This window comes from Taudactylus pleione, unplaced genomic scaffold (assembly GCF_031769625.1).
Source record: "Taudactylus pleione unplaced genomic scaffold, aTauple2 ptg000114l, whole genome shotgun sequence".
Taxonomy (NCBI): Eukaryota; Metazoa; Chordata; class Amphibia; order Anura; family Myobatrachidae; genus Taudactylus; species Taudactylus pleione.
The window spans coordinates 9,945,191-9,972,873 of record NW_028284516.1 but is presented as its reverse complement, the minus strand read 5'-3'; the positions used below and the strand labels follow the sequence as shown (position 1 = coordinate 9,972,873).

The window sequence follows — 27,683 nt, the reverse complement described above, 5'->3', positions numbered from 1 at the left end:
TACTTTGAAAGTCTCCGCGTATGCGGATGACTTATTACTGTATTTTGAGAACCCACATTCTGCCATACCTAAACTCCTTCATATCCTGAAAAACTTCCATATTATCTCTGGTTTTTTGATAAATTATAACAAAACAGAGGCCTTGGCCCTACACTCGGACGTCACAAAAAACTGGAAAAATTCTTTCCCATTTAAATGGGCCAAAACAACTCTAAAATACCTAGGCCTTAATATCCCGGCACATCCCTCCGCCCTATACTCAGTCAATTTCCCTGCTTTAATACAACGTACACTTTTAGATTTTAAAAAATGGAAACATCTCCCACTCTCATATCTCGGTAGATGTCAATTAATTAAAATGATATCTTTTCCTAGGATTTTATATCTTTTTCAGATGCTCCCCTTGCTTCCTTTAGAATCTGATTTAAAATTGATTAACAAAGCGATCAGCAAGTTCATTTGGGCGAACAAAAAACCCAGGATTTCATTATTCAAACTCAGACAACCACCTGCTTTAGGCGGAATTAATCTCCCTTGCTTAAAATCTTATGCTATTGCGTCAAATTACCGATACGCAATTGACTGGATTAGAGGAACAAATGGATTTGCTGACACGCTAATAGAGCAATCTTTTAGTGTTGAAATGCCATTAGCTAGTTTGCTACACACACGACCCTTGTCCTTTCCACCTCACGTAGTACAAAATCTACTACTACATACTACATGCTTGGCTTGGCGCCGAGCCAGAACTCAAATGAGAGTCCCTCCCAATGTCTCCTTGTTCCTTCCTATCGGCCATAACCCAGGGTTTGATGCTGGTTTTCTAACACAAACTTTCAAAACCTGGAACACACAGGGATTGCGTTACATATATCAATTATTGGATCTCTCCACAATGACTATTTACTCTCATAACCAAATACAGGAAAAATTTCCCTGTATCCAAATCCCTTTATTTATATATTTCCAAATACGTAGTTATGTCAATACTTTACTCCCTAAAATTCCCATTATACCTGGGAAAAATGGTTTGGATGATGTGCTGTCTCGCTGCCTCTCTATGTCATTTTCCACTTCTATGCTATACACCTATATACGCCGGGAAATAAATTTGGAAGTGGAGACGGTGGGATTTGCCAAGTGGCATTCCACATTCCCTAACATACCCCTATCCACCATTTTGAAATCTTTTGTTAGACTCAATAAGCAATTAATTTCGGCTTCATACGCGGAAATGCAATATAAATTATTGCATCGTGCCTATTTCACCCCCAAATTAAGACTCATCACAGGTACTTCCACAGACTCAAATTGTTTTAAATGTGGTCAACCTGATGCAGATCTAATGCATTGTATGTGGCACTGTGCGGAGGTACAGAGGTTCTGGTCCTTGGTACACACCTATATTTCCACCAAGTTGGGAATTGCCTTTGAACTAACACCCGAGTGGGCTATGTGGGATATTGTACCATCATCTGGATCATCCTGTGCCCCTGGAGGTGCCCGTCTATTACTAGCAAAGATTGCAGCAGCTGCAAAAAAAACAATATTATCTCAATGGATATCCACTGACACTTTAACACTCAGTCTTTTACAACCTAGAATTACGCACCTATTTAATATGGACTGGTTAGAACTATCCCTTAATAAAGACAAGGAAGCAGAGAAGTTCTTTAATATTTGGCTCCCATATGTTCACACATTAACACCTCAGGTTAAAGACACGCTTCGAGCTGCAGTTCAACTTACAGCCTGGTATAATGAAGAAACCTTGTCTTCAGGTGAACCACCATTTTAATTCCTGTATTGTTACGTTCCTCATGGATACATTGTATTGCACATCACTGCTGTGGTCTTGTTGATGTCTTGCCATTTTCTGATCAATATGTTATATTGTTTATTGCGGTTTTACAATAAAAATATGTTTTAAAAAAAAAAGATGCTCTGGGCCTGTGTCAGAGGAGCGCACACTGACTATCGGAGGTAGTGGTGCGATTTATTTGCTACTGCTAATGTGCCCTGTTTTTGTACGTGCAGTCGCAGGTATAATGTCAGGTGCACGGAAAATGTAGAGACAGTGTCTGGGAGGTGTCTAAGCGCACGCAATGAGATGTTCCGTCTTATGGAAGGGTTGTGTGCGTGTCTGGTACAGTGGTTGTGTACAAATAGCGTTCCCGCTAGGCTGTTTTAGCGGGGCGCGGCGCCCTGCCCTCCTTCTGGAAGGCAAAAAGCGCCCTGCCCTCCAGAAGAAGGGCAAAAAGCGCCCTGCCCTAACAGCCTGCGGGAACAGTCTTCACCCGCGGGTCGCAGTGTCCCGCGTGTGAAGAAATGTGCGGTGACCCGGTCACCGGCGGAGAATAGACGCCGGGCGCATGCGCCCGGCATCTATTCTCGCTGTCTGCAGGGCTTGGGGGCTGCCCGGCGTGTCCGGAAGTGCCGGGCACGCCCCCAAGAGTGACGAAAAGGGGACGCGTCTTATAGACACGCCCCCTTTTTGATAACCATGCCCCCGCCTTTGGCGCGCGCACGGACATGCCCTCTCTAGCTCCGGCGCCCTGCCTCCTGCCGGAGCTAGAGGGAACACTATACAAAGGTGCTCGAATGCTCACATAGGGGGCCATACATGGATGGAAACACCTGCCATGGGGATGGCACAAGTTTCGAAGTTGCGACCGGTAGTGGCTTCTAAGGACGCACCAATCGTTATTACCACGTGAACAGACACTGGCAGTGGGTATCTTGGTCCTTGCACATCCAGGCGCACGGAAGTACACAAGTAGCGTTCCCGCTAGGCTGTTTTAGCGGGGCGCGGTGCCCTGCCCTCCTTAAGGAGGGCAAAAAGTGCCCTGCCCTCACAGCCTGCGTGTGCTGTCTTCACCCGTGGGTCGCAGTGTCACGCGGGTGGGGAAATGTGCGGTGACCCGGTCACCGCCGGTGAATAGACTCCCAGGCGCATGCGCCCGGCATCTATTCTCCCTGTCAGCAGCAATTGGGGGCTGCCCGGTGTGTCCGCAAGTGCCGGGCACGCCCCCAAGGGTGACGCATCTTATAGACACGCCCCCTTTTTGGGTGCGTGCCTTCTCTAGCCCTGCCTGCCGCTGGAGCTAGAGTGAACACTACACAAGGGAAAGACTTTGTAGCAGCGTTTGCATAAAGACACGGATAGGCAACCACTAATAGACGCAGTTGAGGGCGCTTCACCTCTGAATCAGGCCCTCTGTGTGTGTATGGGTTTAAACAAGGTAACACTCAATTCAAAGGCTCTTATACGGCCTTTCTAGAAATTAGTCCTTTGTTAAAAATAATGACTGCTCTCAGAGTTTAGGTTATATTTCTTAGTCAGATGGAAGGCTATTTTCCATATGATGAGTAAAGTTATGTCACTGGTTCCTCGTGATTTAATAGTCTGTAGTCTCAGTAATAGAGATTGGTCTCCCGTAAGATAACTTCCACAGTGTGTAGCAGACAGTTGAACTTATCTAATAATGCGTAATGCTGTCCAAGGTGCTGTCCGGTCAGCCTATACAGGTCATTTAGGTGTGGTTTACACACAACCCTCTGGTAGCATCTTAGCTTTTAAGAAGTGAGGCTGGGCGCATGTGATTTGAACTACAATGTCTGAAGCCTAGATAAGAGTGCAGACACTTTCAAAGAGTGAGGTCCCCAAGCAGACGATTCAATTGTTTGTGGGTACTGTAGTTTCCATCTAAAGTTGCCGGGAGCTATTCAACTGTTTTGCTGGACCAGCCCAGAGGTGGCTCTTATTGTGGATTTCTGGGAGCAGAAGTCCGTGGTAAGTAGGGTTTTGGGGGATGATCGCGAGTGCAGGGCGCGCCGTAAGTCTAGCCCGATGCTTAGAACAGGAGAGGCTGCTTAACGCAGATAATCCCATGTATTCTCGCACGAGAAGATGGCTGGTCGCTCATAAAATTGAATAGCTCCAGTGCAGTTCAGATGGGAGCTACCAACAAATGCATCGTCCCAATTTAAACCAATACATAACGCCCAGCATTTAGAGCAGGCAACGTTTTTCTCTTTGCCAGATGTTTAACATTACTAGCCAAAAAAACCTGCCACAACCATTACAACATATACAAACTTTTACAAAAGTAATTGATAGGTAAAGAAAATGTTAGTGGCTTTCTTGTTTTTGCTTTTAAGAAGCTAGGCTGCTCAGGATAGTGTGTAGTCTGGAGGTAGGGACATGCTTCAGAACTTTGTATTGTTAGTTAATCGACTGTAGGATGGACTAACTATGGTTAAGTTCACTCACCAGAGGCCCAGGCTTCGCAGGGTATGCAGTCCAAGCTTTGCTCCTTTTGGTTTAAAGAGGGTCTAGAGCTCCAAAACGGTTTCCTCTGTGAGGGTAGGAGGTGGAGTACGAGGGGAGAAGAAGCAAATAGGAGAGTGCCTGATCCTGCATGTACCACACTGAACATCCTCGAGTGTCAACTTGTGGCTCTAGTGCCAATGGTTGCCTGCCCATGATTTGGAGAATACATATATACTCCTCCAGTGGGCGTTTTTAGCAGAATACCATTTTTTTATACCTTATGCAGAATTCCAGCCTCTTGAAAATTTAAATGAATGTGACAGTCCAGTCAAAATGGCACAGTTGGGAGCTATGACCAGTGCCTAGATTATATTTTGCTAGATGTATTCAGACGTGTACAGGTAAGGACAAACACTAACAACAATACTCTTTTATATATAGAGTATCTATATTGCCGTGCAGCTGGTCCCATTAAAACTCAGGCAACACAGTTCAGTTATATTTCTATATGGCTAAAAGAGGTAACATAAGCTGAAAACGGGAATAAAAAAAAAAAGTATTGCTAATGGAAATGTCTAAGTTTAATCAGACTTAAATGTAAATATGTGCTTTGATTTTAGTTTACCTTTTAAGTCATATTTGAGCAAAACAAACTATGGATACAACTGAGGGGTTAACAATCATTTCACATAATACATTACAAAAGAATACAAATCACAATTTAAATTCAAAGTTCACGCACATAACTGCAGATTAAGCGTAAAGCTAAAAGGAGCACAAGTGTAAATGGAGACAGGCTGGTTTGCATTAATCAAGGAAACAGTTAAGTGCACACAGATGCAATGATAAAATAGTCTGTCATTAACCAAGGGCTACAAGGAATTAACTGCACATATTTGTAATTTCATAACAAGGATAATCTGTGATCTAGAGCAAATACAACTGCAAGTCTGCAGGAGCAAACACTGCAGTCAGTGGCCACAACTCCAATAAATATACTGAGCTATGTGCCAGACAGTAGGAGTAATTTACTACATCAGGCTTGAATCAATCATATGGACTGATGTTTAGAGCCACTGAATCTAATGTAGTGTAGTATCAATATATTGGCTGAATTCAGGTTTAAACAAAGGACCTAAAAGCTAATGTCTATCTGTATATGATCTCCCTCCCAAAAGAGATCAAGTTATTAGGCTTACATAACCAACAGAAAAGACAGGAATATTATTAACCTTTATTTATATGGAGTAAGTTATTATCAGCACAAAACAATGCAGGACAAGAACATGGTTTATAAACATTGCTGCATTAGTGATCATAACACTCATGGTGCGTACAAATACATAACACTCATGGTGCGTACACATACATAACACTCATGGTGCGTACACATACATAACACTCATGGTGCGTACACATACATAACACTCATGGTGTGTACACATACATAACACTCATGGTGTGTACACATCATTCTCGTTCATATCGTGCATTTTTTGGTCCCTTCCAACCAACGACCTGCGATGCGCAGGCACGTATGGACGATAACTATATCGTCCATCGCCCGTGTATGCAGGCCAAACTGGTCAATATCGACCAGGTTACTATAGGGACCCGCAATCAACTTTGGCTGTCGTTGGTGGTGTGCTGGATGATTGATATCGATCATCCAACACTCCGGGAAGGTGCAGGACGATCAGTCAGCGATATCGTTATCGCTGACTGATCGCACCGTGTGTACGCACCATTAGGGCTATCACACACACACAAAACGGTTTTGTCTGTCCGGAAAAAAACGGTCAGGTTTTTTTCCCGTGAAACGTTCACTTACACAAGCAACGGGTTGTGCCGTGTGTAACGTTAATGCCGTGTGTTTTCAATCTTTAAAGCTGAAGACCATGGACGGCAGCCGTCCTAGTCAGTGGTTATTACGTCTGCAACACGGCAACCGTGCAGTGTTCGTTTGTAACTTCCACTGAAATGAAACAGAAAAAAAAAACGTCAGTTTTTTTGCTGGACAGATAAATCCGTTGTGTGTGAAATAGCCCATAAACAGGGCGTCATTAACCAAGTGTAATGGTGCATACACACGGTCAGATATGTCAGATGAACAATTGAACGATTTGCAAACGATTGAATGTTTTTTTTACTGTATTAAAATGAATGGAAATCGTCCAAAACTGACTGCAAACACATCAGATGTCAGATATTTGTTATCTGACAATCGGGAACGCGCATCGTTCCACGCGTCAGATTTTTCTTTCAGATATGAACGATTTTAAAATTGTTATCGTTCAGATCTGAAGAAAAATCTGACCGTGTGTATGCACCATTAGATGCCGTTGTGGGGAGTTAGGAGTAAATGATAGTATGAGTAAGCGAAGGAGAAGCACGTGAGGGAAGAGGACCCTGCTCGTGAGAGCTTACACCTGTGTTGAAATTTATGCTCTGTTAAGCTGGGTACACACTTTTAGGATTGCAGGCTGAACAGGTAAAACTGTCCCGATCAGCCGTGCAGTCTGTCCCCAGTGTGACCCCCCGTCAGCCGCATATACACTGTGCAGACATTGCATAGTGTATACGGGCTTCTATGGGATTGGGTGGTCGAACCGACGAATATTAAACTGTACATAAAGGTGCAACCTTCCGATCCCGACCGTTGCAGGGGCGTTAAAAGCCATTTATTGGCTAACGCTCCTGCATCGGGACAGGGTACACACCTATACTATCCAATGGCCGTTCTCTCGATATTGGATGAATGGCCCGATGATTGTATAGGTGTGTACCCAGCTTTAGCCAGTGCAGGCATCGATTCCTGGTCTGACAAACCAACCAATGAAGCAAGGGCATCCGCTCGGCTTGAAATTTAGGAAGAGTTTTCAACCAGATACCTCTATGAGTATGTTAGTTATTAACTTTCCAAAATGACATGCAATTCCAACATTGTTGGTAACACTGCAATAATTTTGCAAAAGTGGTGCTGGATCAGCTCTCCACAAATAGATGCAGAACAAGATGCAAGAAGCTTTTGTATTACAGATTGATCTCCCATATCCAAATATTCCGAAATACGGATTTTTTTGAGCACGACTGAGATAGTGACACTTTTGCTTTCTGATGGTTGAATGTAAACAAACGTTGTTTAAGGCACAAAATTATTAACAATCTTGTATAACATTATCTTCAGGCCATGTGTATAGGGTGTATATAAAACATAAATGCATTCTGTGTTTAGACATGGATCCCATTCCCAAGATATCTCATTATGGTATGCAAATATTCCAAAATACCAAAAAACCTGATACCCAAAATACTTCTGATCTCAAGCATTTTGCATATGGGAGACTCAACCTGTACATTGTTGGCTTTTCAACTAAATACTATCAATATATATTGAAGACTATTTCACAGCAATGTCAGAGCTATATGTATATCCCGAAACAAAGCAAGACTTTTGCACCTTTAAATGTTTTGTGAGACACCCAAATGTTTCAGCAATGATTTAGCCAATCAGTTTGAGGGCCAAAGCCACACACCTCCTCAGCTACCTGGAATGTCTGATAAATAATGCATCTACCAATAGCTTGGCTGGTTTTCCAGTAAGGTAATGTATATATCATCCCTTTAATTTGGGACATATGTGACTTACAAAGGTCCTGTGGCTGATTAAAACCAGGTGAAAAAGATGAAAAGGAGACTGAGGTATATTCAATTAGAAACAAGGTTTTTACGCGGACCTTGCGCCCAATCTTGGATTACCATGGGTATGCTCGCTCCGGATATCCAAGTTTTTTTAAAACAGTGCACACAGAGTTTTCAGCACTGAAAATCACGGGGTGCGAAAAAAGAAAAAAAAAAGCTGTCCGGTCCAGTGGTCTCCATGGCTCCCGTTCATCTCCCCTCCATCTACAGTATGTAGTGGGGAAAACCCTGCAGGTGCGCGATTTTTGCGATTCTCGCACCTAATTGAATATGACCCGTGAAGTCAGCTGGACACAGAATCTATGTAATTCATATGTGTCCCGATTAAAGGGATGATATGGCAAGCCCAAGTAGGACAAAACCAAAAAAGTGATTTCCATCTCAGAATTATTAGATATAACTAATCTGTTTGTTTGTATGATTTTTTTAGGCAACTCATTAATTTTTTGGTGGCATAGTTGTGTTTGTAAGATTGTCATTATCAAAAATGACATACATATCTAGTCGTCTCTCTAAAGCTGGGTACACACTGACAGATATATATCTGGCGGGAAGGAAAATCTGGTAATGTATGGGAGCAAATACCAATAGAAATTTGCTCCAAAACCCTGGAAAACAGACCAGATTTTCCTTTCTACCAGACAGATTGGACAGATTTATCTGTCTATGTACCCAGTGTAAGAGGTAGACTGGGCATAACTTACAGTCTTAAGGTGCGTACACACTAGGCAATCAGGAAAGACAGTACGATTATGACATCATAATCGTACCGTCGTTCCTGATCCCCTGTAGTGTCTGCACTGAGCGATCACTCGTTCAGTGCAGGCACTGTCCATCATTCCTGAACATGCCAATCTGTAGTTATCGTTAGATTGTGCTGCATGTTCAGGCGATGGACAATGTCGGAAACGACCAGCGGGAGTGCGCATCGCTGGTCGTTTCTGACATAAAAGTGCACGATTACGATGTTGTAATCGTGCTGTCCCTCAGTAATATCGCCCAGTGTGTACCCACCTTTACAGTGCTTGACATGACCGTGGAGTTTGTAACAAACGTTGTGAAGAGTTCAGAAGGAGACACACTTGCAGTAATTTCCGAATTTTGGAAATGATCTTTGGCAAACTTGGGAAGCTTGTTTAAGGACATATGCAACGGTGTGCAAATTAACTGGAACATACATAATGGAGTATATGTTTAATGGAGATGGTGTGGTGGTGATTTTATTTACAACATCCTTCTATAGTACCAATTGGATGGATTAGTGAGGTCTCAGATAAGTCTCGACAGTGGTCGGAAACAGCCCTGGTGAAGAGCCACGATGACAGTCAGACAAAACTATCTAATGGAAGAAAAGCCCAAACAAGGATTCCGTAGGTGAACCTGCAGAGGAATCGTTGAGGTGTCGTCTCAACACAGAGGAAAGGGGGGGAGAGCATGAGTGGTAGTCCACACAAGTCTCTGTCCCAGAGCAGGAGTTGAGGTGGACAGTCAGGTACAGCTGACAGACACGACCAAGCCCCCCTCCCCCCTATAGCGAGCGGCCAGGAAGATGGTCATGATGGTCAACACCATCACGACCATCGGGCTTGCGACAAGACCCTTGTGGTAGGGTCTCGTTGCCGCAAGCCCCAGAGAGCTTTCAGCTCTAACAGAGCCGAAAGCTCTCCCACTGCCATCACTTGTGATGTCAGTGGGGCCAGCCCAGACGGTAGGCGTTCCCATGGGAACGCCTCCGTCTGGGCAGCCACGCCCCTGGCCCACCCACCGATGTTGAGTGACAGCACGCCCCCTTTGGTACGAGACGGAGTGCCCGTCGCAATCAGAGACTCGCGTATGCGCACAACGTAGGCCTTTCGCATGCGCACTGGCCTACCATCGACCTGGTTGCGAGCGCACAGCGCTTGCGACCAGGTCTGAATCAGGCCCTCTGTCCATACACCAGACCAACTTTCCTCCAACCTTCCAACTAGTTGGTTGGTTGGAATGAAAACCCAATAATGTATGAGAGCAAATGACAATCAGCAATTTGCTCCCAAACACCAGAAAACACAAAAAAGGACGTTCAGGCAAGTTGGTTAAATCTGTTTGATTTAAAAAAACTTGTCTGAACAACAGCTTTCATCTGCTTTCCGGGGGTTTGGGAGCAAATGGCTGATTGACATTTACTCCCATTCATTACTAGATTTTCAATTCCAAACAACCAACTAGTTGGATGGTTGGAGGAAAGTTGGTCTGGTGTATGACCAAAGGGCTAAATTACTACCAACCAATCAGATTCTACTTAACATTTAACTAGCACCTTCTAGAAGATAATAGCTAGAATCTGATTGGTTGCTATGGGCAGCATCTCCACTTCTAAAAACTCTCACTTTAGTAAATGTAACCCTCAAACACGGTGCTAAGTGCAGTGTGTCACAAAAGACCTACAGATGTGTCCTGCTACATCTTTGCTGATCTTGCTAAAAACGTGCGCACGCATCATGCCACGCGATTACCCGCAGCAGCATAAGGCTATGATGCGCACTGCGATCGATCCATGCACGGGTTCGAACGTAGTATGGCGGCACGGGTTCGAACGTAGTGGGCGTATACGATCGCAGGCACACGCCTCGCACAGCAAATTTGTAGCAGGACACATCTGTAAGTGTATATGGCTAGAAAGGGGCCACACTCCATGAAGCTACTATGGCTTTAAAAATAATCTGTGTTAACTGGCCCGTTGTAGCCCAAATATGTTTATTTGATGACCATTCTTTGTAACGTCAACATGTTGCTTACATTACTGACCCAATACTTCACCTTCTATTTTATGATCTTTTTCTTTTAGAATAGTCCACACACTTCTCACAAATAACATACAGACTTAGATGTACGACAAAGTTGCAACTTACATTTTACAATCCATTCTCATGCAGTTGTAGCAAATAATGGTTTAGAAAGACCGAGTTGAAAGTTACTGCAAGACCAGGATGAACATTACATATGGCAAATGTAGCATTAGGGTATAATAGTGGAAAAACTGAGATTACACGAGAAGTTTTAAAAGTCATACAGCGGAAGCATTGCTCAGGTGAGGAAAATGTATGAGATATCAATAGGCACTGAGCCTTGGCACAGACACACACTGAAACGGAAATAGCAACCAATGCATTCTATTACCGCTTCAGTTACCAGAATATCACAGAGCATAGCATCCGAGGGACAAAATAGAAATCCTGAGTAAATAGTGGCACAGCTAAATGTGACATCGCAATAAATATGCCATTAGCGCACAGATGACACTGGCACTTGATTTCACATACACTGACAGGCTTCGGAGTTAATAACAGACCGCAGAAAGATGTAGACACAAGTGACATGTGTACAATACAATTTGCCAATGTGTAATGTAGTGACTTCTGCTACTCTCAGTTACCATCTGCAACATTTTTTGCACTTTAAACCTTTGGTCGTGGCTGCCGCAGACAGTCCAATGAGACAACCAGACCGAAAGGAAAAGGGGGTGTTGGGGCATATGAACTGAAAAACAAAGAAGAGCCCAGGCCAGCCTCTGCAAGGAGGGGCTCACGGCAAGCAACATAAAGTGGTTAAGGACACAGCAAAAGGGTGGAATAGATTAAAGAGAAGCGGCAAAACATGCAGTGATAGAAAAGTATAAAAGGAAAGATGTCCCACGTTCGCAGGATATATCAGAAGATGTACAACAACGCTGGCAGAAATGAAAGGTGTACAGTAAGGGAGAGAGCGGCGGGAATGGGGTTGAAGGTGATGTGAAACATTGGATGAAATAAGTATGCATATATAAACATGAGTTACATAAAGGGATTAAAAAACACACCGTCAAGGACATACTGTATGGATGAGAGAACAGCAACCTTGAAGGTGGAGTATTCAAAAAAAAAAAAAAAAAAATACAGATTATGTGGCCTGTTGTAGAATAAGACTAGAGACAGGACAATAGAATAGAAAACAGACAGGGGCTGATGCACTATTATTACCAGATATTTATATGGCGCACACATATTCCACAGCGCTTTACATTCACATCAGTCTCTGCCCCAGTGGAGCTTACAATCTATATTCCCCATCACATGCTCACACACTAGATATACTTTTGTTGGGAGCCAATTAACATATCAGTAGATTTTGGAGTGTGGGAGGAAACAGGAGTACCCGGGGGAAACCCACGCAAGCACAGGGAGAATATACAAACTCCACACAGTTAGGGATAGTGGAAATCAAACCCACGACAAAAGTGTCTTTTTGGTATGCAGATGACGCATATTTGTACACTGCAAAATCCTACGCTTCAATCCGTATGTAGACTCGTTTTGCACTTACGACTGTTCACACTTACGGAAGACGGGATGGGGAGGGCATGCAAGCATTGGCAGAGGACGGAACGGCTGTTCACACAAATATGGCTCACGTAGGCCACAACAAAGACACAAATGTTCCCGTCAGAAGAAGTCTCACTAGCAGATATTCAATATCTGGTGCAAAATATGCACTGATGACAATAGGCAGCTGCTTTTGATTGGCTGAGTACATCTTGCTCCCTACCACTATTGTTAGCATGGCTGTGACCTATTTGCAGTATGTATTTGATATTTGCAATCTGTCCACAGCAGGAATGTACATTCTCATTTATTTTAAATGGGGAGGACAATGAATATTCAGGTTTATTTTAACTTAATTAGTACTTTTTTGTTGTATTGGCTCCTGTAATTATTGTATTTCACATGGTAAATTCAACTTTAGCATCTACTACTACCAATGTCAATAGAGCAGACGAAGAGGGACGGGCAGGCGCAACAATGTGGGCAACGGGAGCCAGACAGCCACCATAGAGTGTGCCAGACAGTCGGCCAACCAGATGCCACAGAGCAGGTGACAGGGGGCCAACCAGAAGCCACAGAGCGGGTGACAGGGGGCCAACCAGAAGCCACAGAGCGGGTGACAGGGGGCCAACCAGAAGCCACAGAGCGGGTGACAGGGGGCCAACCAGAAGCCACAGAGCGGGTGACAGGGGGCCAACCAGAAGCCACAGAGCGGGTGACAGGGGGCCAACCAGAAGCCACAGAGCGGGTGACAGGGGGCCAACCAGAAGCCACAGAGCGGGTGACAGGGGGCCAACCAGAAGCCACAGAGCGGGTGACAGGGGGCCAACCAGAAGCCACAGAGCGGGTGACAGGGGGCCAACCAGAAGCCACAGAGCGGGTGACAGGGGGCAAACCAGCAGCCACAGAGCGGGTGACAGGGGGCAAACCAGCAGCCACAGAGCGGGTGACAGGGGGCAAACCAGCAGCCACAGAGCGGGTGACAGGGGGCCAACCAGAAGCCACAGAGCGGGTGACAGGGGGCCAACCAGAAGCCACAGAGCGGGTGACAGGGGGCCAACCAGATGCCACAGAGGGGGTGACAGGGGGCAAACCAGATGCCACAGAGGAGGTGAAAGGGGGCAAACCAGATGCCACAGAGCGGGTGACAGGGGGCCAACCAGAAGCCACAGAGCAGTGGACAGGGGGCAGACCAGATACCACAGAGTGGGTGAATGGGGGGCAAAACCAGACACAACTGAGCGTGCTAGGCAGGCGCCACAGAGTGGGCAATGGGGGGGGGGGGTCAGGCAGGCATACAGTGTGCCAGGCAGACTCCACAAAGCAGGTGATGGGGTGCCAGGTCCTGAAAGACTTCACCCAGCGAGCAATGTGTGCCAGCCAGATGCCCGTGAGTGGGCACATGGTGCCAAGCAGTCATTAAGAGGGTATGAGAGGGGTCCAAGCAGTAGGAAAAAGACAGGAGGAGGGTGAGGGTCTGGCAATTAGATATTACAGAGTGCTAGGCATTACAGAATAGAGTGCTACCGGCAGGTCGGATGAGACAGTCAGAGAGAAGGGGAGACAGCTGCACAAAGAGACCACTACACACAGAGTCACCGTGCCATGTGCATATATATGTGTACATATTGGCAGCAGGATACGTACCGGGCGGATGTCCCGTACGCGGCCTCCCTGCCCGGGCCGTCCGTCTGACTGGCCGCCCTCCTTGTTGCCGTTCTCCTCCTCACACTCTCCCTGATCCTGACACCTCCGCTGCGGCCATCACACAGCTCGGCCCCGCCCACCTGACGTCACCTTCCCTCAGCCCTATCCGGGCGGCGCAGGGGGCGTGGCCGAGGAGGCGTGGCGTCGCCCAGGCTGGTAACATGATGAGGAGAGTGATGGAGAGGATGATGGTCATTGTGCTGCCGGCAGCCGGGGTGCTGGTCTCCATACAATGTATCAGAGTCATCTGATCATATCATTACTGATACAAGAGGCGAATAGGATACGAGGCTCCTGGCTCCCTGCTGTGCTTATTGGGTTACATTATTTCCAGCTCACTTTAAACACAATCCTTCCATGTAATGGTGCATACACACGGTCAGATATTCTGGTCGATATTAACGATATCGTTTATACAAATCGGAATATTATCCCTTTCAACTAACAAATGATGGTCGATGCGCTGGCACGAATGGTCGATATAGGTATCGACCATCGCCCGTGCATGCAGGCCAACAGGATCGATATCGATCATGTTAGCCTATTTACTATAGGGACCTGCAATCGTTATAGTAGTTGGGGGGTTGCTGCATGTGCTGGATGTTAGATCCAGCACATGCAGGACGATCGTTATCTGATGGTCTGACCGTGTGTACCCTCCATAAGTGATAAGTAGTACATGGTGTGTAATTGTAACATACTTGTACATTTATGTGTTATCACCCCTACACAGCATGTCTAGACATAAGTCTGAGGGGTAACTTTACTAAAGTGCGGGTTTGTAGAAGTGGAGATGTTGCCCATAGCAACCAGTCAGATTTTACTTAACATTTGTCTAGCACCTTAATAGCTAGTATCTGGTTGCTACTGGCAACATCTCCACTTCTAAAAACCCGTACTTTAGTAAATATACCCCTGAATGTATTACAATTACTAATAGTCTGCTTTTACCTAACATTATATATATGACCATTGGGCATGATAGTCACAGGATACAATTCTATTACACATGACCAAAATTCTTCCTCTATTTAAGATTGCTCCAAACCTGAAACCGCAGATTTTTAATAAATAGGAACTGTTTCCACTGGTGACGCAGTTGCATGCAGCATTTCTTCCATGGGAGACAGTACTTGGAAGTTTGTCATTATAGGAAACAGCAAACATTCTCAGACACAGAAATTTCCCGGGAACCATTCCCTAAATAATGTGGAGCCTTTTCAATATTAGCAGCACCCACCCGAAATATGTATCTCACTCGCTGCGATTTGCAGCGGCGGCGAACATTAATGAATGGGAGCAATACAGTATTGCTCCAATGTCAGGGCAGCTGCTCCAAAAAAACAGCCGTGCCGCTTGGCCTACCACTTCTACTTTCGCCGCTAACTAGTAGCAGGGAAAATGTACACAGCTGAGCAGTGTTAGTGAGCATGCATGAATTTCGTTCACGCATGTGCGCGGTGAGACCCCGAGGAGGTGCAGGGTTCCCAATATAAAAGATCAGGGCTCAGCGTGGCTTCACGGTAAGAGGGTAGCCCAGGGGCAGCAGCAGAGAGAATAGCTATACATCACCGTCATTATTTCAACCGACCGCAAGCCAGCCAGAGCTTGCGGAACAGCATCCAATCAGGAGCGGCCGCTCCTGCTTGGCTGCCGGTTTGCGAGCTGTGTTCAGCTCGCGAACCGCGCCATAGTTGAAATGCATTCGGCGATGTATAGTTATTCTCTCTACCATTCCTGGCTGCCCCCGCCACCCGGGCCCCCATGTCTTCTACCTGCACCAGCTGAAGAAAGAAAGGTACTCCTTGACCTTGCCGTGTGCTCCCCCAGTCCATTCTCTCCTGTCCTGCCCACCATTCCAGCCAGCCTTCCCTGCCCTATGCCTCCCCCCGTAGTCCAGCCAGCCTTCCCTGTCTTTCCCTAGTCCAGCCAGCCTTCCCTGCCCTAGGCCTCCCCCGTAGTCCAGCCAGCCTTCCCTGTCTTTCCCTAGTCCAGCCAGCCTTCTCTGCCCTATCACTCCCCCATGTAGTCCAGCCAGCATTCCAAGTCTCTCCATAGTACAGCCAGCCTTCCCTGCCAGTCCCCACCCCAGACTAGCCAGCCTTCTCTGCCCTGTGCCTTCACCACCTAGTACAGCAAGCCTTCACCCCCCCCAAGTCCAGCCAGCATTTCCTGTCCCCCCAGTCTAGCCAGTGTTCCCTGTCCCCCCAATCCAGCCAGCCTTTCCTGTCCCCCCCCAGTCCATCTAGCCTTCCATGCCCTCCTCCCCCCCCCCCCCCCAGTCCAGCCAGCCTTTTCTGCCCTGATGGTATAAACACTTTTAGCATTCAGGCACAGTTAAAAAAAATTTGATTATAAAACTTGTTTGTTAAAAAAATATAACGTCAATATTAGGGTGCCACCCGGCTTATACTAGGGGCGCTGTGAGGCAGTTTGCTGTGTGTTCATGCACTATTAACATTTTTTTAGTCATTTAAAAATTGTGTGTTAAAAAATATAACATTATTATTAGGGTGCCATCCGACTTATATTAGGGATGCTGTGAGGCAGTTTGTTTTGTGATAAGACACTGATAAAAAATTGTAATAATATAAAACTTATGTGTTAATATAACGCCATTATTAGGGTACCATCCGGCCTATACTAGGGGAGCTGTGAGGCAGTTTGCTGTGTGCTCAGGAACTGTTAATTTTTTTCTCGTAATTTAAAAATTGTGTGTTCAAAAATATAACGTCATTATTAGGGTGAAATCTGACTTATACTGGGGATGCTGTGAGGCTGTGTGTTCAGGCACTGTTAAATTTTTTTTAATAATATAAAACTTGTGAGGGAATTTGTGTTGTGTGTTCAGGGGGCACTGGGCCTGATTCAGAGCTGGACGCTCTGACAGAGCGCTCGCTCTGAATCAGGGCCGGCCTTCTGTTTTTTTAGAGCGGCCTCTTGGCCGCTTGCATAGCTGTGGGTGACCACCCACAGCTATAGCGAGCGGCCAGAAAGATGGTCGCGATGGTCAAGATCATCGCGACCATCGGGCTTGCGACGAGACCCTTGTGGTAGGGTCTCATTGCCGCAAGTCCAAGAGTGCTTTCGGCTCTAACAGAGCCGAAAGCACTCCCACTGTGATGTCATTGGGGCCGGCCCCAGACGGTAGGCTTTCCCATGGGGGCGTACTGTCACTCAACATCGACAGCACGCCCCCTTTGGTATGAGACCCGGAGCGACGGTTTGCCCGTCACTATCTGGGTCTCGAGCATGCGCACCATCGACCCGCTTGTGAGCGTATAGCGCTCGCGAGCAGGTCTGAATCAGGCCCACTGTGTTAAAAAATATAATGTCATTATTACCGTGCCACCCGGCTTATACTAGAGACGTTGTGAGGCAGTTTGTTGTGTGTTCAGGGAATTAAGGCATTGTTACAAAATTGTAATTATATAAAACTTGTGTTTTAAAAAATATGTCATTAGGGTTCCACCATTACTTGGGGCACTGTGAGGCACAGTGCCGTGTGTTTAGGCACTGTTATCAAAAATTAAAATGATAAAACTTGTGTGCTAAAAAATATAACATCATTAGGGTGCTTGATAGCTAGAGGCACTGTGTTGTATGTTCTGGCACTGTTATCAAAAATGAAAATGATAAAACTTGTGTGCTAAAAAATACGTCAGTAGGGTGACACCATTACTAGGGGCACTGTGAGGCACTGTGTTGTGTGATCAGGCACTGTTATCAAAAAATAAAATTATAAAATTAGGTGATAAACAATATAACGCCATTAGGGTGCCTCCATTACTAGGTGGATTGTGCGACACCGTGCTGTGTGTTTAGGCAGGGCTGTCTTAACAGCAGCCTGGGCCCTGGGCAAAGTAATGCACTGGGGCCCCTACCCACCCATTCATGGGGAGAAAATGTAAATATATGCTGCCCAGAACAATGATATGACACAGCCACCATATAGTATACAAGGGAACTTGCTGCCTGTATTGGGAATCAGTATGAATGACCGCCGGCCCTATGGCTCAAATCCCAATGCCGGAAGACCGTCGCCGCTGGGTCCCTTATTATCAATGTGGATGATGGAGTCCACCTGAGCAGTGTCCTATCCCCCTGGGCCCCACTCCCAATATCTCTCCCCCTTTCCCCCAAAGCAGTGTCATGAACTCGCTGAGGCCCCACTCCCCATGTGTTTCTGCCTTCTGCCCTCCCCCAATAGCAGTGTCCTCAGCCCTGAGCTCCCACACACCCTTGTCTCTGCCTCCCCCCATAACAGGGCATCAGCCCCCACATATATCTGCCTCCTCCCCCCATAGCAGTATCATCAGCCCCCTGAGTCCCTACTTCCCATGTCTTTGTCTCACCCTCCCATAGCAGTGCCATCAGCCCCCACTCCCCATATGTATCTGCCTCTCCATAGCAGTATCATCAGCTCCCTGAGCCCCTACTCCCCATGTCTTTGTCTCCCCCTCCCATAGTAGTGCCATCAGCCCCCACTCCCCATATGTATCTGCCTCCTCCTCCCCCATAGCAGTATCATCAGCTCCCTGAGTCCCTACTTCCCATGTCTTTGTCTCCCTCTCACATAGTAGTGCCATCAGCCCCCACTCCCCAAATGTATCTGCCTCCCCTCATCCAGCTCTTACCTTTATCCTGGGTGGTGGAGCCGGTCTGTCAGCAGCTCTACGGGTGTTGTCTGGCTTCTCCTCTGCACTCTGCAGTAGCTCATGTCAGTCTCACAGGCAGAAAGTGAAAGTGAAACTAAAAAGACTTCCTGTCTTTGTGAGTGCCCTGCTGCTGCTGCAGCCGCCTGATCTCTCCTGCTGGCTGCCTCGGATTACCGCACCGGAGCAGCTCAGAGAAAAAAAAAGGGGCGGCCCTGCTGGCGGGCCCCTTGAAGCTTCGGGCCCTTGGGCAACTGCCCAACAAGCCCAATGGAAGAGAAGGCCCTGTGTTTAGGCACTGTTATCAAAATGATGCCCAAGATAAAAAGAAGTCGATTTTCATGCCTGGGCAAAAGGCCAAAAAAGACACCTTTTTTGTGTGGAATTATTTTGACTCAAATCTTGACAACATTTGTCAAGCCATCTGTACCGTTTGTGAAGCCAAAGTAAGTAGAGGTACACCATCTAGAAACCATCTAGAAACCTCCTCCCTGCAACGTCGTTTGCAGCGAGTCCATGTACATTTTTTAGAAAAAGCTGAACAATCTAGTAAAATAATAGCAAGTAGTCAATCATCAGCTAGCTGCTTGCTCTCAGCTAGCTCCCTGCTCTCAGGTAGATCCCAGCTCATACAATCTCCACCGCCAACAACTTCATTATTAATCTCCTCATTAATGATCGGAGATAGTCCTCCTGCATCCAATTTGAGAAGGCTAGCTGGCTCCTCCCTTATCCAGGATTGCCCAGAAAAATCCTTGCACGCTAGGGCTGGTGCTGCTGCCGTGGGTGAATTTTCATACTAGAAGGGCACCAAGAAGACTAGTTTCAAACAACAATTGACTGTGAAACAATTATTTGCAAGAGGAAGCAAGTTTGAAAGCTGTCATCCAGTTGCACAGTGGATCATTGAAGCCATAACAGCTATCCTAGCATTAGATCTGCATCCAGTATACGCCATCAATGTATGTGGTTTTAGACAGTTAGCTGTGGTCATGTGTCCCCGCTACCAAATTCTATCTTAATTCCATTTTACAAGAACAGCAATTCCTCACCTGTAACTGAACGTTAAAATAAAACAAGTTCTTGGCCTAGACAATGCCATTGTACCCACTATACACTCAACCTCAGATATATGGACAAGCGGTACTAGTCAATAAAAAAATATGACATGACTGTGACACCCCACTGGTTGGGTGTATCGCCTTCAGCAGCAGCATCTAACACACAATGCCAGCTCATTCACAGGCAAGCTACTCTCTGAATCACCAGCTTCACTAAGAGGCATACTGGTGTCAACCTGTTACAAAAACTCAGAGATGTCATAGCAAAATGGCTTGGACTCTTCTCCGGATTACTAATTTCCGTGTATGACTGTGAGAGCATTATAAAAGGGTGAATTTGAACATGTCCAATGTTTTGCCCACACAATAAACTTGGTGGTTCAAATTTTTTTTTTTTAAATTAAAGGGGAGTGCAGGAGATGCTGTTTGTGGCCAGAAAAAAATCTGGAAATTTTCAGCATCCAACAACCGCATATAGAAGATTGCGGCGGCTGCAAGAACAGTTCAATTTGCCTTGCCACCAGCTGAAGCAAGAAGTAGTGACCATGTGGAATTCCCTTTATATGCTTCAGTGAATCAAGAAACAGCAGCAAGCCATCGATACCTACACAATAAGCCATGACATAGGGAGATGAGGGGCAATGTACCTTAGTCCAGCACACTGGAGAATACTCTTTGTCTTATGCAAGCTACTGAAACCATTTAAAGTAGTAACTAATGAAGTGAGTTCTGACACTGCCAGCTTGAGTCATGTAATAAAAGTACTTAAAAGCAGCTAGAGAAACTGAAGGAGGAAATTAAACAAAGTGATTCCAAGTATGTTGAACTTGTAGATCAACTTCTTTATTTGCTTCGCCAGGACCAAAGGGTTATCAAGATCTTGCAATTGGATCACTACATTTTGGTAACCATGCTTGAGCTCAGATTTAACTAGTACATAACCCCGTGTACTACTAACTAGCTTTGGTGTACATAAACTGCTCAGCCTCCAGTGTGTACTCATAAAGGGTATTTAGCACAGCCAGGAACCTTAGGAACGATCGGCAATACGAGGCTACCTCCTCAAAATGTGGAAAACTCATGTTCATAAAGATGAACTACAAATTCTTTGAGGAAGACCTTTGCCACCAATTGCAACAAAGTACAGATACTTCTGTAATGGGGGTTCCAGTGGGGATGAGCTAATATTGTGTGGAATAATGATGTTGACATTGATGAGGGTAAGCAGGATGATAATGAAATCTTACCAGTGTAGATATGATTAACAATGCTGTTAGCCTCCTTGATCCCATTGGTAGCTTGTTTTGTGGGGACTCAAATAAATCAAGCGCTTCAGCCACAAAAGTGGCAGTCCCAGTTGCTGAACTACTTGGTTTGTTAAACTGTGCATGTCCTTTTTAATATACAACGTAAACGTGGATGGGAGAGCCCAAGGACAATTCCATCGGGGACCGCTTTTCTTTTAATTATGGTCTGAATTTTCGGGGGCATTGGTGACAGTCTTTTTTGCATAGACAAACAATTTTTATTGGTTATTGCTCTAACACATAACTAATTTGCAACACATTTTTTTTAACCAGCAACAATGTGGTGCCTCACAAAATATAAAATAAATGAACAGAAATATGAAGCATATTTAGTATTATTTAGTAATATGCACAAGAAGATACAAGGCTACGTCTCAATTTCTCTTTTTAAATTAATTAATAGATCATTCTTTTTTACCTGCCATTCACTACATACTCTACCTCAATTTTCCTGTACTGCCCACAGACCTTTGAGCTACAGTAGTTCCCCTCATACTCAGACGCTCTGGTGTACCTCATGAATGCACTACAGGGGTTGTTACCCAATTAGCAAGGAGTGTGTGTGATGGGGTAGTATGACCAGCTTCTCTTGCAACCCTTGTCAGGAATCTACAACAACATTGTATTCTTTTATGGCTTTTTATTTTCTCAGTTGCTGCTAAACAGATCTTGCAAGGCCACGTCTCAAATTTTTTTAGTATTATTTAGTAATATAAACAAGAAGATAAAAAGCTATGTCTCAATTTTATTTTTTTAAATTAATTAATAGATCATTCTTTTTTTTTTACCTGCCTTAATTAATCAACCAATGCTTTACCTGCCTTCCATTACATACTCTACCTCCATTTCCCTTTACTGCCCTCAGGCCTCTGAGCTATTTGTCCTCATGCTCAGACTCTTTGGTGCACCTCATAAATATGCTACGGGGTTGTTACTAAAATTAGGAAGGGTGGGTAGTAGAATGGCCCTCTTCTCTTGCAACCCTTCTCAGGAATCCTTGACAATATTAACAACATTGTATTCTTTTATGGCCTTTTCACTTCTCAGTTGCTGTTCTTAATTAATTAATCAAGCAACCAACCAATGCTTTACCTGCCTTTCACTACATACTCCACCTTAATTTCCCTGTTCTACCTCAGTCCTCTGAACTACTTCCCCTCATACTCAGATTTTCTGGTGCACCTCATAAATGTACTACATGGTTTGTTACCCAATTAGGAAGGAGTGGGGGGGGGGGGGTAGTATGATCAATTTCTCTTGCAACCCGTGTCAGGAATCTAAAACAACATTGTATTCTTTTATGGCCTTTTCTTTTCTCAGTTGCCACAAAACAGATCTCGCAATGCCACGTCTCAAATTAAATATTCTTAAGTAATTAATCAACCAATGCTTTACCTCCCTTCCACTACATACTCCACCTCCTTTTCCCTGTACTACCCTCTGGATCTTTGAGCTAGTTCTCCTCATACTCAGATTCTCTGGTGCACTTCTTAAATGTACTACAGGGGTTGTTACCCAAGTAGGAATGGGGGTAGAATTGCCATCTTCTCTTATCAGGAATCCTTGGCTATATTAACATTGCTTTCTTTTATGGCCATGTCTCAATCAATCAATCAACTAATGCTTTACCTGCTTTACACTATATACTCCACCTCAATTTACCTGTACTGTCCTTGGACCTCTGATCTAGTTCTTGATTAATTAAATCATTCTTTCTATGGGGTCGTATAGTTTATTAAATGGTCATCCTATCTGCCACTGCTGTGTCGCAATGTTTCATAGATGTGCTATATTCTTTTAAACTGCCATGTGTTTGTGCCGATGCTCTGTTGCTTAGTTTAGCAAGCCATTCTTTGGCCAATATGGGTGAAAACAACATTGTGAGCTGTAAGGTGGTCAAAATTGATTGGAATTGACTGAAAATCAATGTTATTGAGGTTAGTAATACTGTAGGAACAAAAACAAAAACAGTCCCAAATGACACAATTGTAGTTGTTATTATCAATATAACAAAAAAAATCCAGATCCAAAACCAAAACACGATGATGAAGTAGAATACACGGGGGTACGCGCACAACTCTAATTCCTACACATAGTAAGCCTTTTTATTAAGATTATGCCTTGTTGTCAGTTTCAGTCACTTTTCATGTTCAGTCACTCTGGGGCATAATCAATAGTGGGACGATGCAGTCCCTAGAAGCTACGGGAGAGAAGGGGAGTAATGGTGCCTACACACTATGCGATGTGCTCACGATGCGATGTCCGATTTCTCCCCGGCAGCTCCATGGCAATCGTGACCACGATTTGGTGTAAAAAGTGTCCAATTTGACTCACGATCTCACAATCTATCATGCATTGTGCATGAGATTGGCAAATCTTGCTTGCAGCAGGCAAGATCTTATGGTGCGATGTACGACCAGCGGGTACGCACATCGGCATCGTGTTAATGAGCGGACACTCAGAATTTGGACATATTTGACATTGTTTGTCGTTCCGAGGTGTCAAAATCAGACAAATCGTGTAAATTATCGCATTGTGTGTACGCATGCACACATTCCCTTGCCAGTCGTAATGGGCTTCTAGGGGCTGCAGCCAATGACAAACTAAGAAATTTTGGGAACTACTGGCACAGTCAAAAAGAATCGCTTTTTTATATATTTCATTACACCAATATAGATTCTGAATTGTGATTTCCATAGATGACAGTGTTTATTTTATTGTTGATCTAATAAATCTTTACAAGGGACAGCCTTACTTTGTTTTACCTGTTTATTGACTGGTAAAGAAATCTTATAAAAATCTGGCTCTATATATGTAAATCCCTTGTAAAAAATTAAACAGTAGCCTTTTTCAAATGACTCTTGTACTGAAACATTTGAGACTAATTAACCACAGTCTTTCAGTTATTGACCAACTTTATAAAAGTATCCCAGGCAATGACAGACACAGGCATTTGTGGAAATAACTTATGTTATTAATTGAATCAACTCTACAGCTAAGTGCTTAATCCTTCACCAACTATATAACTGATAGAAACTTAACAGAAAATAAAAAGTACCTTCCAGCTTTCGTTTTTCACCTGGGAAATTTGATGATAAATAATGCATCCAGTATTCTAATCACTTAATGAACAGCACTCTGTACCTACAACGGCACTACCCCGTCCACCATCAGTGCTCTCAATGGTCGATAGTAGTGCTGGCACTGCTCCAGGTTTCAGCTCTGGTTCCATGCTGGCACCAGAGCCAAGGCAAACTTTTAGGTTCAGTCCCAGGGAACCCCAGCTTCAGCTCCAAAGCTGATCCAGACATGTTCCATGGTTCTTCTCCAGCTACTTTTCAGAAGCTCCATCTTTTAAGTAAATGTAATATATGTAATATAAAAGACTTGGGGCAGCACAGTGGCACAGTTATTAGCATTGCTGCCTCATCGCACTAGGAACATGGGCTCGATTCCAACCACGGCTCTTTCTGTGTGGTGTTTGTATGTTCTGTCATGTTAATATGGTAGTTATACTTTATATACCTCTAACATATTCAGGGAGAATGCAATGGCAAGAGATGTATCGTCAGAGGCTGAGTAGGAGATCTATAATATACTATTCTTAAATGTCTTATGGGAAAGATTCCTGGACTGCACACCCTGAATATATATAATGGGAGGTGCTACCTGATGAGACTAATTGCAGGCACAGAAACAGACAAATCTCAGGTGCACAACTCCAAATTATTGATAATATATAAATGCAATAACATTTTGCAATCAATAGAGGTTTTTTGCATAATCATGGCCAAGGTAGACTATACCCTTCCTCAAGCAGTTATCACTTCAGTGTGAAATACAACCAGGTGACGTGTACTATGACGCTGCCTCTTAATTATGCACGCCTCTGAAACTGCGTTATTTCAGTCAGGCACGACTGCGTTCACTTCTACACTCCCCCGTTTCTAGTGGCCTGCCTCTGTTACCACCCACAAATGGCTTCTCCTGTCACTCACTCTGATGCTGGGCTGTCTATGCTGGGCGAGCGTATGCTTCCCGATCACTGGGACTATTTCGCGCATGTGCGATGCATACGCATGTACAAAATGCAAAAATCGGCCAGCTACGAGCGAACGCTTCTTAGCGTTACGGGTCTGAATTGGGCCCAGAGAGTAAGAGGCCCTGCTTACCCACAGCTCTCAGTGGCTTCTTGGGACAGATGGAGACAGGTCCTAAATCCTCTGTAAAGATCCTCTGGGATCCTTAAATCCTCTGTAAGGATCCTCTGGGATCCTCAACATGCACCAGCGTCCTTGAGCTTAGGTGTTCAGTCGCCGGGGGTGGAGGTGAGTGGTGGGCTGAGTATTCTCCTCAGGTCTGCTAGGACTCCCATGCGTGTTTCCTGGTTCCCGCGATGGCAGTAATGGACGCAGCCATATTGGTCCGTATCACCTGACTAGTCTCTCCCAATGGTAGTCCTGTGGTCACTCAGCTGATCTTCTTATCCAATGACCAACTACGTAAGGGTATTTAGTCTGAACCCAGGAACAGGAAGCTGCGTGCAACTAGTGACTGTGATTCTGTAACATCGCTCCAAGCTCCATATTGTTATTCACTTTCAGTGACTATTATCTGCGCCTGGATCTTCAGTATCACCTAGAACCGTCTGCATGCTGAACTCCATTGTAACTTCAGTGGTATCAGTGTGCTACTCTGTGTATCTATCTCCAGTACTCTTTTTAGACTTAGCTGTATTTCACCAGTGTGCTCTCATCAGTCTCAGTTCATATTCTCTGTGTGTTTCCTCATCAGTTTCAAAGTTATACTGCAGTACCACTTACCAGTGATATCCTTCAGTGTTATTCTGCAGCACTATTCACCAGCGTGTGTACTCAGTACAGCATCTGTCATGTTCTGACTCCTAGGGGTAAATTTACTAAGATTCGAGATGGTCCCCATTTTCAAAGTGATTTATCTCGCTGGACTTCGCCAAAATTCGGCTGATTTAATCCCTTTTCTTTTACCAAATTTACCAACAGGCGATTTGAGGCAAAACGAGTTTGACGATGGTGATGTAGGTCGAGTTTGCCGGGTGATTTGTACGCAAGCTCGAGCGAGTTATCTCTCCTGTGTTGTTTTTTTTGGCTGGCACTAAATTGGTCGTTTTGCCTTAATGTGTCCAGGCCCTGGTAATTGTATTAATTTTAAACACAGATTGCACCATTATCATTGTATACACGCGTTTTTAAATAAAATTGATTGTCTTAAAAGGTGTCCTGTGTTTCATTAATGACTAAGCCTATAATTCGTCCTGTAAACGCAGAAATCTCGTGGGTTGTTGTTAGGAGTTTGAAGAATGAGGGACAGTGATTAGATTTGTGGTTGTTGACTTGTTTCTGGCTAATTTTTGGTTAATTTTTATTTAAATTTTTTGGTCCTTAATTTGCTTTTTATTTTTTTCTCTGTTGTTTGTATTAGTATTTGTTGTGTGATGTCTGGGGACCATGAGAGCCAGGGCCAGATTGAGGGTAAGTTGCTGTTTGCAGCAGAGACCCATGTGAGCACCAGTGAGGAGAGTGAGGTGGCAGCCCCCCAGAAGGGAAAGAAAAAAAGTGGTTGTAATGTCAGGTTTAGTTATGACCAGAACCTGGCACTTATTATTTAGCTCTAAAGCTTCAAGCACCTCTGCTAGTCGCAAAACTGATATTTGGTCTGGTGTGGTTGCAGCTGTGAATGTGGTTGGCCCTACCAAGAGAGATGAGGGCCATTGTAAGAAACGTTTTTTCGACATAAAACGTCATGTGAAGTCTAAAATGTCGGATGAAATAAAGGCTGCCCAAGCTACTGGTGGTGGATCGCCTTAAGTCGCCTCATATGCAGAGTATGAGGAGCCACTAAAAGCTCTCATTTTTCCAGAAGTGGTTAGAAGAAGCTATGTCAGGGACACAGATGCCCCTGGCCAAACTAGTAAGTTTTTTTTTTTTTTTTATATATTTTCAATTTTTTTTTTTTTTTTTTAAACTACATTTTTTGGGGGTTACAGAGGTTTTTTTTTTAATTTGTATGAACACAGTCTATTCTAAGGGGATTTAATAAAGGCTGCAGGTTTGAAATATATACCCTACACCCATAAACCCCATATCTGCATTTTTATCTAAAATCCAAAGCCTGTTGTAAATTTATATCCATTTTTAAAGAGCTGTATTCAATTTGTGTGGTGCCGCGATACTTTTCCGCCTCTCAGACTTTACGCCTACATCGCGTGTTTTGGAGGTGGAAAAGTATCGCTTGCGTGACCAAGTATCCCCGTATTCAAATTGAAAGTATGTGAAAATGGGACCCCGCAAAACTTAAACAAGCGGAAAGTACTGTCCTATTTGTTGGCAATTAGTCTAACACCCCCCAAAAGATGCTCTGGAATGGGTGTTAGCTTTGGTACCCCCAGATTTAGCTTGCTGAAGGTATATAAAGTTGCTAAAGTGAAGTTGGTAAATTTGTGAAAAAGCCACCTGCCACAAGCCCCTGCAATGATAAGAACTCATGGGGCATACTTGTGGACCCCCCCCAGAGTCAAGTTCGCTTGTTTTTTGGTTTGTACACCCACATTTTTTTTTCAAACATCCAGAATTGCAAAGTGTTTTTTTGGGGTGTCCTTA

At 44.6% G+C, this 27,683-nt stretch overlaps 1 protein-coding gene across 1 annotated transcript in view; it reads right to left on the bottom strand.

Moving 5' to 3' along the window:
• The window catches only part of WWP1 (WW domain containing E3 ubiquitin protein ligase 1), a 163,579-nt gene extending 149,467 nt beyond the window's left edge, over positions 1 to 14,112 (bottom strand). The window contains exon 1 of the mRNA XM_088471404.1: positions 13,963 to 14,112. The gene's annotated coding sequence lies outside the window, so the exon portion shown is untranslated. The remainder of the gene's footprint in view (positions 1 to 13,962) is intronic.
• Positions 14,113 to 27,683: the final 13,571 nt, after the last annotated feature.